Source organism: Solanum lycopersicum, chromosome 1, assembly GCF_036512215.1.
Source record: "Solanum lycopersicum chromosome 1, SLM_r2.1".
In the NCBI taxonomy this organism is placed as follows: Eukaryota; Viridiplantae; Streptophyta; class Magnoliopsida; order Solanales; family Solanaceae; genus Solanum; species Solanum lycopersicum.
In genome coordinates, this window is record NC_090800.1 from 7,311,001 (window position 1) to 7,330,150 (window position 19,150).

Consider the following 19,150-nt stretch of genomic DNA (forward strand, 5'->3'; position numbering starts at 1 on the left):
TTATTGTAACACCCCGTATCCAAAAAAAAGTACAAAAAATATAGATTTTCAGAAGTTGGGGTGCCAACGACGGAGCTAACTACAGACTGTCAGTCAACTTACGATCCGTTAGTCGAATCCATCGATAAGCCAGTTGACTCTCAATTCCAAGTCACAAATGACGGTTGGCTAGTACGACTATCAGTCGACTTACGGTCCGTTGGTGGACTGCATCGATTGATCAACTTACTTTCAGTTCTCAGTCGCAAATGACAGTCGACAAGTACGGTCCATCAGTCGACTCCGTTGATTTCCTAGTTGACTTTCAACTCTCAATCACAAACAATGGTTGACTAGTACGGTTTGTCAATCGACTTACGGTTCATCAGTTGACTCTATCAATTCACCAACTGACTTTCAACTCTCATTCACAAATGATGGTCGACTAGTAAGGCGTGTCAGTCGAATTACGGTCCGTCAATCAACTCCGTCTGGTACTCCGCCAACTTTTAAGTCATGGGTCTTTTGGTCTTTTTCCACTTCGTTTAAACCCTAAGATACATCGTTTTGACCCTAAATTATCAGATTTTAGTAAGTTTAAGCCTAGAAACATAACTAAAACTTACCTAAGTCAAATCATTAAATCAAAACTTAGAAAATTAGAAATAAGAAAGGAGAAAAAGGTCAAGAACCCTAGTTCAAGAAAACTACAAGGTTCCCTCAGTTTCAGTCCTGAAATCTAAATATTTCTTCGAGATTTCATCACCAGCTATGTGGGATTTCACTAATGGGTTCCTTTCACTCATTGGGTCCCTATTTTTCAGTCAGACTCTTGATTCCGATATCATGATTAGACTAAGATTTCTAGAACTTCAACAGAATTTGATGAATTAATTAGTTATATGTTCCAAATCAAATTATCATGTTATTACTCAGATTATTGCATGAATTTCAGAACCCTAGTTATGTATTTCTTTAGAGCTTGAATTACACATGCTAGGTCAGATATTTCAGTTACTTCAGATATACATGCCTCAATTATAAATGCATAATTATTAGATTAATTGTTGCATTCTCAGTTTGCATGTTCCGTTTGAGCTATCCAGTATTTACTAAAACTCAATCAAAATAAGTTAATTACATAATTCATTGGGAGAAGTATAATATCGAGTTGGACTAGGGTTCATCGTACCCAATTAGTCCCAGAAGTACTAGCCAAGTAGGTTGTAAGTCCCCTCTATGGGCATTAGTTTAGTAATCACGCCAGCATGCCTTTATACCTCTGACAGGGTATATTGGGTCCTATCTATAGGGCATATACATTGGACTCCACATTTAGATCATGTGGTTTTATTATTGGTTATTAGTAGCTCCCACAAATCAGTCAGACTCTATTGAATTGACCATTTATCAATATATTCAATATTCAGTTCCAGAATGTTATAAATTAGTCTTTGCATTTAATTACCTCAACATTCAGTATATCATGTGCAGATTATTATAGTAGTTTTTGTGCTTGTTCAGTTATGTTCTGTTTAAGCTTTACTCTCTCCTACATGCTTAGTACCTTCAAGTACTGACGCATACGTGCTCTACATCTTCTCGTGATGTAGGTTGAGGTTCTCAACATCTAGATCACACATAGATCGATTCCCGATCTCCAGTTCATCAAATTCATTAATAAGTCCTCATTTTCCGGGGACAATAGTCATAAGTTCATTTCAGCCTTTTAGTCATTTAGTTTTAGTTTTTTGTTGACTTAGTTGGGCTTTGTTTTAGTATTTCTAGTCTAGTTTAGAGGCTTTTTTCAGACATAGTTAGTTTAGCTTAGTGTTGAGTTAATAATTTCTTTGTATTAAACTCATCAATTTTTCTTATATCTCAATTTTAGCATATGGGTATTTCCATCTTTTCATTTTAAGTATGATTTAGCTTCCGCAACACTTATATTATTTAGTATGCTCATGATCATGCCAACAGGGTTAGCTCGGAATCACTTATGGTCCTAGAAAGTGTCCGCGCTCGCGGGTAGCTCGGGGTGTGACAGTTATAGATAGACGATAATTAAGAATAAGTTCATAAATTAAGTTCTCCACAATTTCCACTCTACATGAAAAAGAACAGAGAGAATAACTCAAGTCGCACTTCATCACATTCAGTCTATCATCACAGTTTTCCACAATTAAGAGTCTCAAAAATATAAAAATCAACAATCAAAATCAATGAAGTGTGATACAATGATGTGCAATGTCATGAATAGTGATGCATGTCTATCTTATTATACACATTGATTGAATATCATACTAGAACCCATTGGAATGCACAAGGTCCATGTACCCCCGGAAGAACCCTCGGTGTAACGACTCATTCAATCGTTTTGAGTACTAGAGTCTTTTATTTCATAAAAGACTCTTCTAATAGAGTCTAAATGAGTATTTTGGACTACTCGTAACTACAAATATAGAATTAGGGGGGGGAGGGTAGTTTTATTAATTAATTTAGTTGGTGGTTAAATAAGATAACATTAAAATTATTAGTGGACCACTTTTATTACTTTTATAACTAGTCATACATTATATTAGGGTAAAAAATAATTTGTAGAAGAATCGAAATGGCATATAACAAAAAATCAAATTGAAAATGGGCGTGCATAAGTTAAACTTCAACAATTCCACAGTTAGTTTTATGCATATTGATTTTTAGGCGAAAGTATGCTATTGTTATTTTGTTAGATAGGAATTAATGGTGGGTCTATATATTGTAACTGTTGGAAAGTAGAGGACAAACATTAATTGTTCATTGACTAAATGATGGTATAAAGATTAAGGTATGACATTTATCATATAATATTATTAATGCATTGTTGACTTAAAAACGAAGCATATTAATTAGACCTTTTTGATTTTGTTGTACGCCGTTGTTTATATTGGCTAAAGTTGGTGATAATTATTTTCTTTAATTATCATATTATTCTATGTGTTATTTGAATTCTATTAAAGTTGTGCTAATTGGAGGAATTAAGATTTACACTTAGACTTGATCTTTAAAAAAATTAAATACAAAATTGGGTGAATTTTTGGGTCTAGGCTAGAAATATTGTAACAGGGTGTCTATAGACTCACTAACTTAAAACTTATTCATAGTTGATAGATTGAAAACATTCAGAGGTATTGAGGAAAGGGTATCATTGGAGAAGTATCTTGTCTGACATCAATTCTTCGGTGGAGGTAGATTATGGTTTATTCTATTTGATAGATAGACTCTTAATATTGATTGATATGCATTGAGTCATATTTTGAAGTTCTCTATGTACTTTATTGTGTGGTTGTGTGGCTTGGTCGGGTGGTTTGTGATTTGTTTGAAATCTTGAGACCGATAATCTTAAACCTTCTCTATCAAAGTGATGCCTTGAATAAAAAAGGTTTGATGAAATATTGTTAATGAAGTGAAAAATGGTGATAATAAATTATAAATTAAAGGCATTACTAGATTGGTGTCATGTTCAGACATAATATGTTGGATCGGGTATCACGAGCAAAAACAATATTATTGGATCGGGTGTCACGTTCAGACACGGTAATATTAAAGAAAACATATTAAACAACTTAATGTACTCAATCTCAAGAACTTTATTCTCGAAATATCTTGGTGTGGAGGCATGAGTCCTCATGATGTTATTGATTGATTATGTACTTACTGTGGTGATGTTTGTCACCTGCTAAGTGTCATAGTTGATTTTATACTATTACTTACTACATATTGGTTTCTATTTGAGTTGGCTGATTCAATATATATGTTCCATGTATTGACTTATTACTAGTGTTTTCTTTTCTGGAGTGCATCAAGTGTACCATCAACTTCGACTCGCCCTAAAATCTAGTCAGCCTCCATCACATCAGATGTGAGGGTTATCTATTCCTTCTAGCTCGTATTGATTTCATTCAGTCATGTCATGATGTCCTTAAATTTTAGACATAGACCATCTTATTTATTTCTTTTGGTGTCTTTAATACTCTTAGACTTGGTATTTTGAGAATAGCTGTCCTTATGTGATAACTTTAAGGTTTTGGAAATAATATGTAATAGACTCTATAGATTTACTTTATTGAAACTTTAATAAGCTTTTAGCAATACCAACAATGTCAAGACAAAGTGCGCCTGAGCCAACCGTTAGAGTTGCACCTCGAGGTTGAGCAGTTGCAAGGGGTCATGGTCGAGGTTGTAGGAGAAAGACCACCAGAGTCAGAGGATAAACACCTGGTCCATCTAGGGATGGAGTGGTGACCCCTTCACTGACTAAAGAGGTAGCGAGATAGCTGTTGACAACCAATTGTTATCGACCTTTAACCATTTTTAGGAATACTATATGATTAAATACGTATTTAAAGTTTAAAATTTTAGTCGATTTTTTCTTGAAAATCATATATTTTAGTATCGTTCACTTTATAAAATTATCGTAAATATTATTATAATATTTTAAAATTATTAATGAATTTCAAATGTTTTAAAGTTTGAATGATTTTCAATTATATTAAAATATTTTAATATATGTAGTATTTTAATTAAATAGTAATTCCTACAGTTTCCTTAAAATTATTTAAATTCTAGCCTATTCTATTATAATTTCGTTCAATTCTAGCTACTCCAACTAAATTTTATTTCAATCATAGCCCCTCTTTCATTTCAATTCTAGCCAATTTAATTGCATTTTTAGCCATTCCATACCTTGTCCCATCTAATATTAAGACTTCATCTCATCCATCCATATTTAAAATAAATCCTAGATCAAATCCTAGCCGCTTATCTAAATTAATCCTACGGTTGTGATTAAATCTCCTATTTATCCCATTTTCTAATACCCTAAAAGAGCTAATCCTAAAAAGAACTTACTCTCTCTTCCTCACCTCCCTTCTCTCCCTACATTTTTGTGGCGACCCCCTCTTCTTCTCCCTCTCCCTTCGTTCCTCCTCCCTCTCACCGTCTTTCTCCCCTTCCCCTCCTCCTACTCTTCTCTTCTTCATTGCCTCTTCTCCTCCCTTCTCTCTCCACACCTAAACCCCTCTCTCCGCCTCCCTCTTCTCTTTTCCCACCTCTTTCTCTCCTCTTCTTCTTCGTCCTCTGTTTCCTCTCTTTTTTTTCTCTTCTCCAGCAGATTCTCGCGAGGAGAAGCAGCAGCCAGGAGAGGAGAACGACCAGCAAGTTCCACCAGCACCACGAGGCAATGCCACCAGCAAAGGAAACAACAATGCAGGGCCAGCGACACCGGTGAAAATGAGCCATTTCCGAGCAGCAACACCGCGACCGACAGGCGCAGTCCCCTCCGTTTTCCCCATGTCCTTCCCTTCTTCTTCTCTTTGTCTGTTTTGCAGGAACAGCAGCTGCCAGCCAGCCAGAGGCGACCGACATGCAGTAGCACCGGCAGACCAGCAGCTTCAATGAGGCCAATACCCGTTGGCCGCCTCTAAAATAGCCGAACCTGCGAACTCAAAATTCTGAAATATTACAAAACGGATCTGCTAAGATCCGTCCAGGTAAGTCTTCTTTTAGTTTATTTTTAATAATTTTCTCAGTTTTGAATATGGAATCCATGATTTACATGTGTTCTACGTGAAAGTTGGTGAATGCTACAAACTTTTCTTAAACTTGGTAATAGTGTATTTCTCTAATCATTTGAATCAGATTGCCATTAGAGCTGCTGAATTTGGTTTGATATAACTTTGATAATTTTGAAATCTTGCTGAAATTGTTCCCTTGTTTAGGTTATGATTGTTCTAAATTTAATATTTCATTGACCGTTGATTTGATTAGTCCATTTCAAGGAGAAAGTTTCGATTAATCAAGTGTGCATATTTTATGTTGTAAATTTATTTCTTTTAGGCCATATGATATGGTAAAAATATTATTGTGGACATTTTTTTATTTGGCATATTGTTGATTAATTTATGCTAAGTTGATATGTATGTGCAGATTTTTACTCTTGATAAGACAAAATTAGTATTACCATTTTATTGACTGCTGTTGTCATAGTAAAGTTGATTGGATTCTTACCTGTTTTATTTTTGGTAAACATATTTTGGGTTGAACAAAAATAAATGTATAATTTTACTCATTCATTTTTCTATTTAAGGAAAAATACTCTCTTATTTATTTATATTTGGTAAAAATATACATAAATAAAGGCTGATTTATTACTTGTTTTATATTTTGTAAAAAAACAATTTTAACAATAATTCTAATTTTGGGCTTAAGAAAAATAATATTACTCTTCGTAATCTGATTTCTTACTTATATATATATGACAAAAGAATATTGTTTGGCTCTTCATTATTTAAGGTAGAAGAATATTTTACTCCTAATTTATTCTAATTTATTTTTTTTCCTCATGTGCTTCCCCTCTTTGTTATATAAATAGGACTCCCTCCTTTCATTATTTAGACACTCACATCTTGAGAAGAACTCACATTCTCCCACTCACATCTTTTCATAACAAGTACTCTCATCATTCATTCACTCTCTCTTAACACAAGAGCTTTACTTGTAAACTCTCTCATTCTCTTACTATTCATATTATTACTATTCTTAAACAAACAAGTTTCGATAACTTTGAAGTTTTACTTTGCTACTTTGCTTTTGTTCGAGTAAAGGTTGGATCAACATGTTCTCGTTGCTACCATTTTCTTGCTTAATTGGTAAGTATTTTCTTAGTTAACATTTTACTATCAGTCAGCCTTCTATTATTCTTTAAAATTTGTTTTGTATTTATTATCATTTGTTGTGTGTTGAGAATAAACAAAAGCACTCCTTATCTTTTCCCCTGTGTGTTGATATGTTTATGCCTATGTTTTGTCCTTTATATTTCTTATGTGTGTTGTTTATATACGTATATATGAGATTAATTTGTTACTATGAATACTTTACATCACAATCTTTCTTCCTTTGTATATGTGTTACCTTACTTATTCTAGCAGGTTTTGGACTTAAAGTTCAAGATGATGAAGAGTAGCTTAGAAGAAATTTCGAACAAAGCTTTATTTATTTTAATGTTGTGTATATTTTCATCTGTTATTTTTATTACAATATGTGTATAACTCTAAAGAAACTTTTATATATGAAGCAACTTGTGGGATCGCCAAGGGAGGGGAATTATGTGTTAACCATTTTTTATTGCAAACTTGTTTGTGTTTAATAGCAATGCCTATAAGTGCATAATTTGTACATCAAATGTTTTTGTGATAAAATAAATTTAGATCTAACCAAAATAAAAAAAATAAAGCAAATCACATTCGCTCAATCATTTCGTTAATTTTCCCAATTAATGTTTTGAAGTTAATTTAATCCAATGTGGGGTGTTATGCATTCATATGTCATTTGGAGCTAGAAATCATGCCTATAGGTCTTATTTAAATGTGTTGATTATTAAATCATTTAGAAATCATGTTTAACTAATTGATTTGCTTCTTTACTTTGTCATTTTAGTATGTTAAACGCCTAGAGATCATGTCAATAGGCTTGTAAATTTTCAACGTATCAATAACTAAAATAAAATTCGTTGTGCATATTTTTGACATTTTTTTAAAAAATAAAACAATTCCTATTGATTTATTATATATAATTAGTTTACTATCTCTTGAACATAACTTCTCCATTATTAAATAAATTTGCTATTATAAAATGCTCTCAATTAACTATGTTTTGCATGTTTAATATTGTTTAAAATAATTTCCCGTACTCATAATATTTTGCTACTACTTCTATTTCTAAAATAATTTTCTGCATTTAATTTATCGTTGTCCTTAAAATAATTTTCTTGCTTAAATAAACAAAGCCTATTATTCTAAATAACATTTTCTTCCCTAATATCTAAATTTGCTACTATTTTAAAATTTGTGCCTGTTGGATAACTTTTTTGCTACTTGGAATTAAAAAAAATATTTTATGTCATTCATTTTTGCTCACTTTAAATCAATGAATATTGAAATCTGTATATATGTCATATTCGTGTCTTCTCTTAGAGTCTCCCTTCTCTTTATCTCTTTATTTGTTTGTTTAATTATATTTATTTGGGGAAGATTAAAAAAAAATTGTTTGCTTATTTATTTGCCTCTATCTATCCCATCGCTTATCATTAAATTATTTTATTAATGTTTATTTATTGTTATCATTTAGTTTTGCATGCTTAAATAATTAATTAACAAATAATAAATTTATTTCTCAATTGTTTAATATTTTATCACTTAGACTCGCATATTTAAATATTAATTAAAATAATAATATGAGCTTCTTTTTTAAATTAGTTTAACACATAGCCTCCTATGTTTAAATAAAAAAATAAAACTTGATTGTTTATTTATTGCTATCACCTAGCCTTGCATGCTTAAACTAATAAAAATAATAAAATAATCTTAATTGTTTTATATTTGTTATCACTTAGCAAGCTTAAATAAATTAATAAACAAAGTGACCTTAATTGCTACTTGTAACCCCCACATAGATTGCATGAGATACGGCCGGGACCCACATTTGTGGACCTCGAGGGATGCCGAACACCTCCCCTTCGAGATAATTTAAACTCGACCCATAATTTCTGGCTTGTTGACCTTATCTAGACTTAGTTAGGTTAGGTAGGTGTCCTAACACGCCTTAATTCGTTAGGTGGCAACTCCAAACTCAAAATCCTAAAAGAGTTGTTAGGTCGTGCACAAAACCCATTTTTGCGAAAAATGGGGTGCGACGAAATGGCGACTCCACTGGGGATGTTAGGTTCTTACAGTTACGTGTTTCATGCTTATTTATGTGGTGTTTACTTTATTTTTGTTATTTCATTATTTGCTAGATGTTTATCATCTTTAGTTATCATTTTGTTGTCTTATTTACTATGTTCTTTTTTATGTTCCACCCTTTCCCCTTTTCCCTTATTTGTTTACTTACATTTTTTAATCCCATAACCCCTTTCCTTATTTGCGTAATTTTTTTTACTTTCTTTATTTATTTATGCTTATTTATTTACTTATTGTTTTATAAACTTCCTATATGTTAACCCTTTCCAATTTAAATGCTAAGTGTTTATTGCTTTGATAACTGGCATTCCGCTCATACTTCCCCCAACTGGTACCCTCTTTTTTTTATTTTGTTCTCGCGATGTTGTGCCTTTGAACCTCTCACAACTACTCCAATTCTATTCAAATACCCATTATAGAGAGTCAGCATATGCGTGGACGTAACGGATAGTTTTACTACCGCGAAACCACGAGCCTCTCGCATAGAATCCCTTTCAAGTCTGTGTCAAGCCAACTCTTAGAAGTCCTGGTTAGGTCATACATGCTACATAAGCCCTAGGTGGTTTGACCCTTGGTGTAAATTCACATAATTAGTAGCCACATTCTCGTCTAAAGGGCCCCAACACCCTTTAGACAAATTGCATACTTATGTGTCAACGTGTTCATAATAATTAAATCAAGCCAATTTTGCCAAAATGGAGTTTAGAAGCTGTTTATTGTTTTATTTGCAGAATCATGGATGAGTATGAACCCCCAAACCCTCAAATGGTGATAGAAGTGAGTCAGAGACTTAAGACCCAGTGGATGGATATAAAGAGATATAGGGAAAGAGAGATTCATCAATTGTTGGGTGGCCTCACATTTCTTATGTTTGTCACACCAAACCTCACCTGGCTAGGGCGCTACTAGAGTTTTAGGACCCTGTGAGGATGGTGTTCAAGTTTACAGATTGCAACTTGACACCAACAATTGAAGAAATTAGCGGTTTCATCGACCTTTCATACCATGAATGTCAAATGATGGTACCTTATAAGCCGTCATCAAGGGAATTTCCAAATAGTATGGGGATGAAGTCTAATCCAACCTGGACTTCTTTAGACCTTGGGTGGACTAATTTAGACTTCTTATACTTACGATTCGGTCGAGATGATGGCTACTACATTTATGACCATGAATTTGAGTGCTCCGTTGAAGAATGGGAAAAGTATCGTCTAGATGCCTTTGCCATCGCCTTATTGGGATCTTTGGTTTTTCCTAAATCAAGGTAAAGAATAGATACATGTCTAAGATACGTGGTTCAAGACCTAGATAAAAGAGGAGGCGAGCCTAGGAAAACCATAGTGTCCATGATCCTGGCGGAGATAATGAGGAGTCTGTCAGCATGTGTTGATGGTAGAATGTTCTTCGAGGGATGCAACCTTCTACTTCAACTATGGGCTATCGATCACTTCCACAAGCGATCTGACGTGGTAGATACCTATCTTGGCCAAGGCAAAAAGATTGATAATCATCCAAGAAGGTTGGCCCGTTTCGCCGCGCCTGTAGGATTCGTGGACTGGCAGATATTCCTGACTAATCTTGAGAGACACCAAATGCAATGGAAGCTTCATTGGTTGTCCACGCCTAATGTCATAGTAAGAGGGGACGACCGATATTTCATCAAGCTTATTGTCTTAAAGGGTGTCCAACCATATGCGCCTCTTCGAGTACTTCACCAATTTGGACAAACTCAAATGATACCACTCCGATCTGACATGGAGCCATTTTATTATGAGTTTGGACTAGATAAACCACAAGTCCACAACATACTTCGACGATGGGAGAGTGTGTTGACCATTCCTATTGGCGCACGACAGGCTTTATGAACGCATGAGTATCACATATGGATCTTGATAGAATCTGAAGTCCTAATAACAAGTGGAGAAGGATATCATGGGCTTGCCGATGAAAGGGAAAACATATGGGTATGGAGCGTGTTGAACATGAGACGAGAAGTCCCTCCCATTACAAGAGGTCAACTGGCACCAAGCTCTTGGAGTCGATACCTCCAAGATTTCAGAATTTAGGATGATTTCCCCCAAGTTATCCCTTTTCCCTTAGTTTATTTCAAGTTTTGTTATGATGTATTGTTCGAATTTTATATAATAAATGAAAGTTATTTTGTTTCTTCTAATCTAAACTCCAAATTGGCAAATAAGGCTTGAATTAATTATTGTGCACCGCTTATGTGTTGCTTAGGCCTACCTCTGGCTCAACGAGGCTCCTTTGCATTTAGGGTTTTTATCCTAAAATAATGTGTCTGATATCCCAATTTATGCAATGTTCTAACTTGGGCTTTATTTTGCTTTTTTTACCCTTTCCCAATGGTTGATCTGTAGACCATGGTTTACCACACGCGATCAAAGGGTTCATTTCCTCCTCTTCCGATTGAGAATTGCAAAAGAAAAGTGAAAGTGACTAATGCTAAGGTTATGTGCAAAACTATTGAAAAAAAGTTTCTTTCAGACAAGTTGGTATCAAACCTTGAGCAGAAAATAAAGAATTTAGAAGAAGAGTTGTTGGACATGCGCGGGTGGGCAAAGTTGTTACTCTCCGCCAATCCCACTTTGGAGACAAACATGGATATGTCACCTTTCGCAAGTCAAGTCACTCTCCAAAATAATCCTCCTCTAGATTACTCTACCTCTTTAAGTCAACAGAGCTCCATTCAAATGCTTCCAAAGAACATATAGTTTCCAAACCACCCATATCCTTCGCATCATCATGCATATGCTCCTAAACCTCAACATTTTACTTCACACCCGCATCATCCTACTATGCAAGCTCCTCAATATGAAATACCTCTGCACCAAGTTCCCTGACATCATGCGCCTCTCATACCATTTCCAATCCCTTCATATCAAATGTCTCTGTACCGAAGGCCTCCTCTGCCATATCGACAACCAATATATCTTGGCCACAATGACAAAGTCACTCGACCGCATATCCCCAAAAACCTCTTCAAGGTTGAGGAGAGACTTGACAAAACTTATACTCCTCTGACTGAGCCTATAGGCCAACTTTATGAGAAGTTGAGGATTGCTAGTCACATAGCTCCTATCAATGAAATAAGGATGATTACGCGTGCATCGTGGATTGAACCCTCCAAGATTTGGGCTTATCATTCATGAATGGAAGGACATACAATAGATGAGTGTCGTGATCTGAAAGACAAGATTCAACAACTAGTTGATACTAAGGCCCTATGCTTGGAGGACTTTGCAACAAAGGAAGTTCAGATGTGAACGCTCCAATGTCTACTTGATCCAGTTTCTCAAATAAGGCTTACGCCATTTAAGTTCATGTTTTCCACATTCAGACACCCATGATAACATATGGAAAAATAAAGTTGGTCAAAATCTACCATTCAATTGCTGATCAAGAATGTTCTCAATATCTCGCTTATGCTCTTTTTGTAATTTGGAACTACGTTAGACCTGATTCCCGTTTAAGAGGGGATACGTAGGCGTTCCTATGGGGTTCGGTCTCATCATACATAAAACTTTCATTTTCCCCTTCTATTGATAACTAGGGAAGATTTTTGAGAGGGTCTCAAAAATTCCATCAAAATTTCTCCTTGACATCTCCATACTGGGGCAGAATTTGTGAGTAAACTCAAAAATTCCATCAAAAACATTTCTTCTCAACAACTGGGGCAGAATTTTGATCTCAAAATTGCTGAAAATCAAGACTGTGTAGAAGTTTTTGGAGTTCAAGAGTCAAGCTACAACTATAACAAATCAGAATGACAGAAGTTATACCTTGGGGCATAAATTTTGAGGGGATCTCAACATTTTTGACAACACTCCGAAGAACATTATATCAGACACAAAAGGAGCACGCTGTGCCAAATCATGGATACTGATTAATCCTACCCCTTTAAACTAACTATTTTTCTTTGAATGTAGAAAATACAAGTACATATACAAAGGAAATTTCAACAGTCAACATACCATTTTTGAGCCTGACAAATGACACTCGACCTTTCCAACAAGACGGATGTCCAAGCTACTACATATCCTCCTCATTCAACTATGAAGTTGCACTATGTCTGAGATCTAAGCTTGCATGACTACATTATGACCGAGATCGCATTATGCTCGAAGAATATCATCATCGCATGTGCCCGAGATTGACTTATGCTTGAAGAATTGCATCATTACATGTGCTCGATATTGCATGGGCCTGAAGAAATGCATTGCATGTGCTCGATACTGCATGTGCCCGAAGAAATGCATCATTGCATGTGCCCGAAGAAATGCATCATCGCATGTGCTCGATACTACAGGTGCCCGAAGAAATGCATCATTGCATGTGCCTGAAATTGCATCCGCCCGAAGAAATGCATCATTGCATGTGCCCGAAGAAATGCATCATCGTATTGTGCCCGAGACTGCATTGAGCCCAAAGTTTACATAAGCCCAAGATTGCATCGTGCTCGAAGTTTGCATGTGCCCGAATCAAATCAAGTCACAAGTATCAACAGATGCCAAAAACAGATACACTCTCTTTACTAATTACATATATCCCAAAGGCGCCATCCTCCAAAGGAATTATTTTTCATTGTCTGCGGACTCTATGTCATGGACTGATGACTTAATTTATGCTTGTCATATTCCTAAGGCATCATAGTATAAAGGCATCATCCTCATGGCCTGCAGACATCATATCATGGCCTAAGGGTTTAATTTCTGTCTATCATGATCTGAAGGTGTCATAGTCTAAAGGCGTCATTTTCATGGCCTACAGACAACAATTTCATGACCTGAGGATACACTTTGCATATCATGGTCCTAGACATCATAGCCTAAGACGTCATTTTTTCATGGTCTTAAGGCAAACATTCATGGTCAACATGGCAATTGCATCATGTTTACATTTACCATTTATTTTGATATATATGTTCTAATTACTCTATTTAAGTTATATTACAAGTTATAGATGTGCAGATTACAGACAAAACCACCTTCTGAACGGCTATTCACTTGCTTACAAACAAAGGCTCCGACAAATTCTTGACTACTCGCACTATCGTTTCGATACTCATCAATCATTCAGGCTACCATAAAGATATTGTCAGACTCAACTCGCTAGCGTGACCTACCTTCTCTTCAGGTAGGCTCGTCCGCCTTACAAAAGGACATTTAGGCTCGTCCACCTTACAATAGGACTTCTAGGCTCGTCTGCCTTACAAAAGAACATTTAGGTTCGTCCACCTTACAATAGGATTTATAGGCTCGTCCACCTTACAAAAGGACATTTAGGCTCGTCCACCTTACAATAAGACTTCTAGGCTCGTCCGCCTTACAAAAGGACTTCTAGGCTCGTCCGCCTTACAATGCGACATCTAGGCTCGTCCGCCTTACAATGCGAAATTTAGGCTCATCTGCCTTACAATGCGACATCTAGGTTCGTCCCCCTTGAAATGCGACATCTAGGCTCGTCCGCTTTACAATAGGACATTTAGGCTCGACTCCTTAGTAATACTTATGAGGTTTCTTTCTAAACCTTAAAACGACATTTAGGTTTTTCCATCTCATAGGATATTTATGTTCGTCCGCCACATAGGATATTTATGTTCGTCCGCTTTATATAAGATATTTAGACTGTCCACCTTAAAATGACACTTAGGCTCATCCGCCTTAAAATGACGTTTAGACTCTTCTTACAACCAGACATTTTCCTTATATTATTATATCTTTGTATTATAAGATCTTTTGGATGTTGACTTTAACCTTCGGAGATGGGTTGCAATTCTTCAACAAGTTAAGCCAAACTCTACGAGGGCATCTCAAAGCAGATACACTTCTTATCACCCCTTGTAATTTATTTAGAGCTTATATTTTATCATTATTGGTCATACTTTATCTATTTATAAGATAAACATTTTATCTAGAATTTGTAGATATGATCGATCGCCTCTTGATTATAATTATCATGCTATCATCTATCACAACAAAGACCCTATCAATTCTTTGCCACTCATACTCCGAACCTTGCTCAAAGGCTGATAACATCATTCTATCATGCTCTTCTCGCTTCTCTGTCATACTTTTTTAGCCTGTCAATCTCTCTCTTCTCGCTACTCTAATCTTATCCATTCAAGCGGATATCATGCCTTCTGAATACCTTAACGCTCTTTCAACTTTTAAGAGTTTCATTTGCTCTTGAATCTAGAACTACACACGACCTGATTCTCGTAAACCAGAGATATGTAGGCGGCTTAATACCACAGTCTCCGTCATACCCTTTTTCAACTCTACATCGTTCCAATTGAGCAAACAAATATCTCTCGTCGATCGGACAAAATCGGCTACTAAGTCAATGTTAGTTGCTTGACAATTCATTCTTCATTCTCAATCAACCAAGGGGCAGCTGTTGACACCCAATTTTGACCGACTTTTAACCATTTTTAGGAATACTATTCGATTAAATACGTATTTAAAGTTTAAAATTTCAGTCGAATTTTTTTTTGAAAATCATATATTTTAGTATCGTTCACTTTATAAAATTATCGTAAATATTATTATGATATTATAAAATAATTAATGAATTTCAAATGTTTTAAAATTTAAATGATTTTCAATTATATTAAAATATTTTAATATATGAAGTATTTTAATTAATAGTAATTCCTACACTTTCCTTAAAATTATTTAAATTCTAGTCTATTCTATTATAATTTCTTTCAATTCTAGCTACTCCAACTAAATTTTATTTCAATCATAGCCCCTCTTTCATTACAATTCTAGCCAATTTAATTGCATTTTTATCCATTCCATATCTTGTCCCATCTAATATTAAAACTTCATCTCATCCATCCATCTTTAAAATAAATCCTAGATTAAATCCTAGCCGCTTATCTAAATTAATCCTACGGTTGTGATTAAATCTCCTATTTATCCCATTTTCTAATACCCTAAAAGATCTAATCCTACAAAGAACTTACTCTCTCCTCCTCACCTCCCTCTCCAACCGCCCCCTTCTCTCCCTACATTCTTTTGGGGACCCCCTCTTCTTCTCTCTCTCCCTTCGTTCCTCCTCCCTCTCGCCGTCTTTCTCCCCTTCCCGTCCTCCTCCTCTTCTCTTCTCCATTGTCTCTTCTCCTCCCTTCTCTCTCCCCGCCTAAACCCCTCTCTCCGCCTCCGTCTTCTCTTCTCCCCCCTCTTTCTCTCATCTTCTCCTTCGTCCTCTTTTTTCTTTTTTTTCTCTTCTCCAGCAGATTCTCGCGAGGAGAAGCAGCATCCAAGCGAGGAGAACGACCAGCAAGTTCCACCAGCACCACGAGGCAATGCCACCAGCAAAGGAAACAACAATGCAAGGCCAGCGACACCGGTGAAAATAAGCCATTTCCGAGCAGCAACACCGCGATCGGAAGGCACAACCCCCTCCGTTTTTCCCTTGTCCTTTCCTTCTTCTTCTCTTTGTCTATTTTGCAGGAACAACAACTGCCAGCCAGCCACAGGCGACCGGCAGGCAGTAGCACCGGCAGACCAGCAGCTTCAACGAGGCCAATACCCGTTGGCCACCTCTAAAATAGCCAAACCTGCGAACTCGAAATTTTGAAATATCCACGTAAGTCTTATTTTAGCCTATTTTTAATAATTTTCTCAGTTTTGAATATGGAATCCATGATTTACATGTGTTCTACATGAAAGTTGGTGAATACTACGAACTTTTCTTAAACTTGCTAATTGTGTGTTTCTCTAATCATATGAATCAGATTGCCATAGAGCTTCTGAATTTGGTTTGATATAACTTTGATAATTTTAAAATCTTGCTCAAATTGTTCCCTTGTTTATGTTACGATTGTTCTAAATTGAATAATTGACTGTTAACTTGATTAGTCCGTTTCAAGGAGAAAGTTTCGATTAATCAAGTATGCATATTTTATGTTGTAAATTTATTTCTTTTAGGCCATATGATTCTTGTCTAAACTTCTTGTTGATGATTATGGTAAAATATTATTGTGGACATTTTTTTATTTGGCAGGTTGTTGATTTATTTATGTTAAGTTGATATGTATGTTCAGATTTTTACTCTTGATAAGACAAAATTAGTGTTACTGTTTTATTTAGTATTGTTAATTGACTGCAGTTGTCATAGTAAAGTTGATTGGATTTTACCTGTTTTATTTTTGGTAAAATTATTTTGGGTTGAACAAAAATAAATGAATAATTTTACTGATTCAGTTCTCTATTTAAGGAAAAATACTCTCTTATTATTTATATTTGGTAAAAATATACATAAAATAAAGGTTGATTTATTACTTTTTTCATATTTGGTAAAAAAAATAATTTTAAAAATAATTCTAATTTTGGGCTTAAGGAAAATAATATTACTCTTCCTAATCTGATTTCTTACTTCTATATATATGATAAAAGAATATTGTTTTGCTCTTCATTATTTAAGGTAGAAGAATATTTTACTCCTAATTTATTCTAATTTATTTTTTTCCTCATGTGCTTCCCCTCTTTGTTATATAAATAGGACTCCCTCCTTTCATTATTTGGACACTCACATCTTGGGAAGAACTCACATTCTCCCATTCACATCTTTTCATAACAAGTTCTCTCATCATTGATCCACTCTCTCTTAACACAAAAACTATACTTGTAATCTCTCTCATTCTCTTAATATTTTTTATATTATTACTATTCTTAAACAAACAAGTTTCGATAACTTTGAAGTGCTACTTTGCTGCTTTGCTTTTGTTCGAGTAAAGGTTGGATCAACTTGTTCTCGTTGCTACCATTTTCTTGCTTAATTGGTAAATATTTTCTTAGTTAATATTTTACTATCGGTCAACCTTCTATTATTCTTTAAATTTTGTTTTGTATTTATTATCATTTGTTGTGTGTTGAGAATAAAGAAAAGCACTCCTTAGCTTTTCCCCTATGTGTGTTGATATGTTTATGCCTATGTTTTGTCCTTTATATTTCTTATGTGTGTTGTTTATATACGTATATATGAGATTAATTTGTTACTATGAATACTTTACATCACAATCTTTCTTCCATTCTATATGTGTTACCTTACTTGTTCTAGCAGGTTTTGGACTTAAAGTTCAAGACGATGAAGAGTGACTTAGAAGAAATTTCGGACAAAGCGTTATTTATTTTAATGTTGTGTATATTTTCATCTGTTATTTTTATTAAAATATGTGTATAAAACAACTCTTATATATGAAGCAACTTGGGGGATCGCCTAGGGAGGGGAATTATGTATTAACCATTTTTTATTGCAAACTTGTTTGTGTTTAATAGCAATGCCTATAAGTGTATAATTTGTACATCAAATGTTTTTGTGATAAAATAAATTTAGATCTAACCAAAATAAAAAAAATAAAGCAAATCACATTCGCTCAATCATTTCGTTAATTTTCCCAATTAATGTTTTGAAGTTAATTTAATCCAATGTGGGGTGTTATGCATTCATATGTCATTTGGAGCTAGAAATCATGCCTATAGGTCTTATTTAAATGTGTTGATTATTAAATCATTTAGAAATCATGTTTAACTAATTGATTTGCTTCTTTACTTTGTCATTTTAGTATGTTAAATGCCTAGAGATCATGTCAATAGGCTTGTAAATTTTCAACGTATCAATAACTAAAATAAAATTCGTTGTGCATATTTTTGACATTTTTTTTAAAAAATAAATCAATTCCTATTGATTTATTATATCTAATAAGTTTACTATCTCATGAACATAACTTCTCCATTAATAAATAAATTTGCTATTATAAAATGCTCTTAATTAACTAATTTTTGCATGTTAAATATTGTTTAAAATAATTTCCCGTACTCATAATATTTTGCTACTGCTTCTTTTTCTAAAATAATTTTCTGCATTAAATTTATCGTTGTCCTTAAAATAATTTTTTGGCTTTAATAAACAAAGCCTATTATTCTAAATAACATTTTCTTCCCTAATATTTAAATTTGCTACTATTTTAAAATTTGTGCATGCTGGATAACTTTTTTGCTACTTAGAATTAAAAAAAAATCTTTTATGTCATTAATTTCTGCTCACTTTAAATAAGTGAATACTGAAATCTGTATATATGTCAGATTCATATCCCCTTATAATTATTTTTGTTTATTATAACTTTGTATTCTCACACACTTTGCATGAAGACCTTTCACAATTATGTGTTGTTTGTAAGCATGTCTCATTGATTTTTAGACGCCAAACTAACACTAGTATTGATAAAATGACCGTTTTGTTTGCTTTGTTTGTTTGACTTGGTGTCTAGGAGGGCCTTATATTCAATTTTGTCTAAGCCTATCCTATTAAGAGTCCAATGCCTCTTGGACATTAAGTTGGGACGATTAGGCACCTTTTAGGTACGT

General features: G+C 34.4%; 1 long non-coding RNA gene across 1 annotated transcript; it reads left to right on the forward strand.

Moving 5' to 3' along the window:
- The first annotated feature begins 15,731 nt into the window (after positions 1–15,731).
- Positions 15,732–18,058, forward strand: LOC109120436 (uncharacterized). The gene is made up of 2 exons (XR_002027883.3): positions 15,732–16,370; positions 17,847–18,058. It is a non-coding gene; the product is annotated as an uncharacterized lncRNA (long non-coding RNA).
- Positions 18,059–19,150: the final 1,092 nt, after the last annotated feature.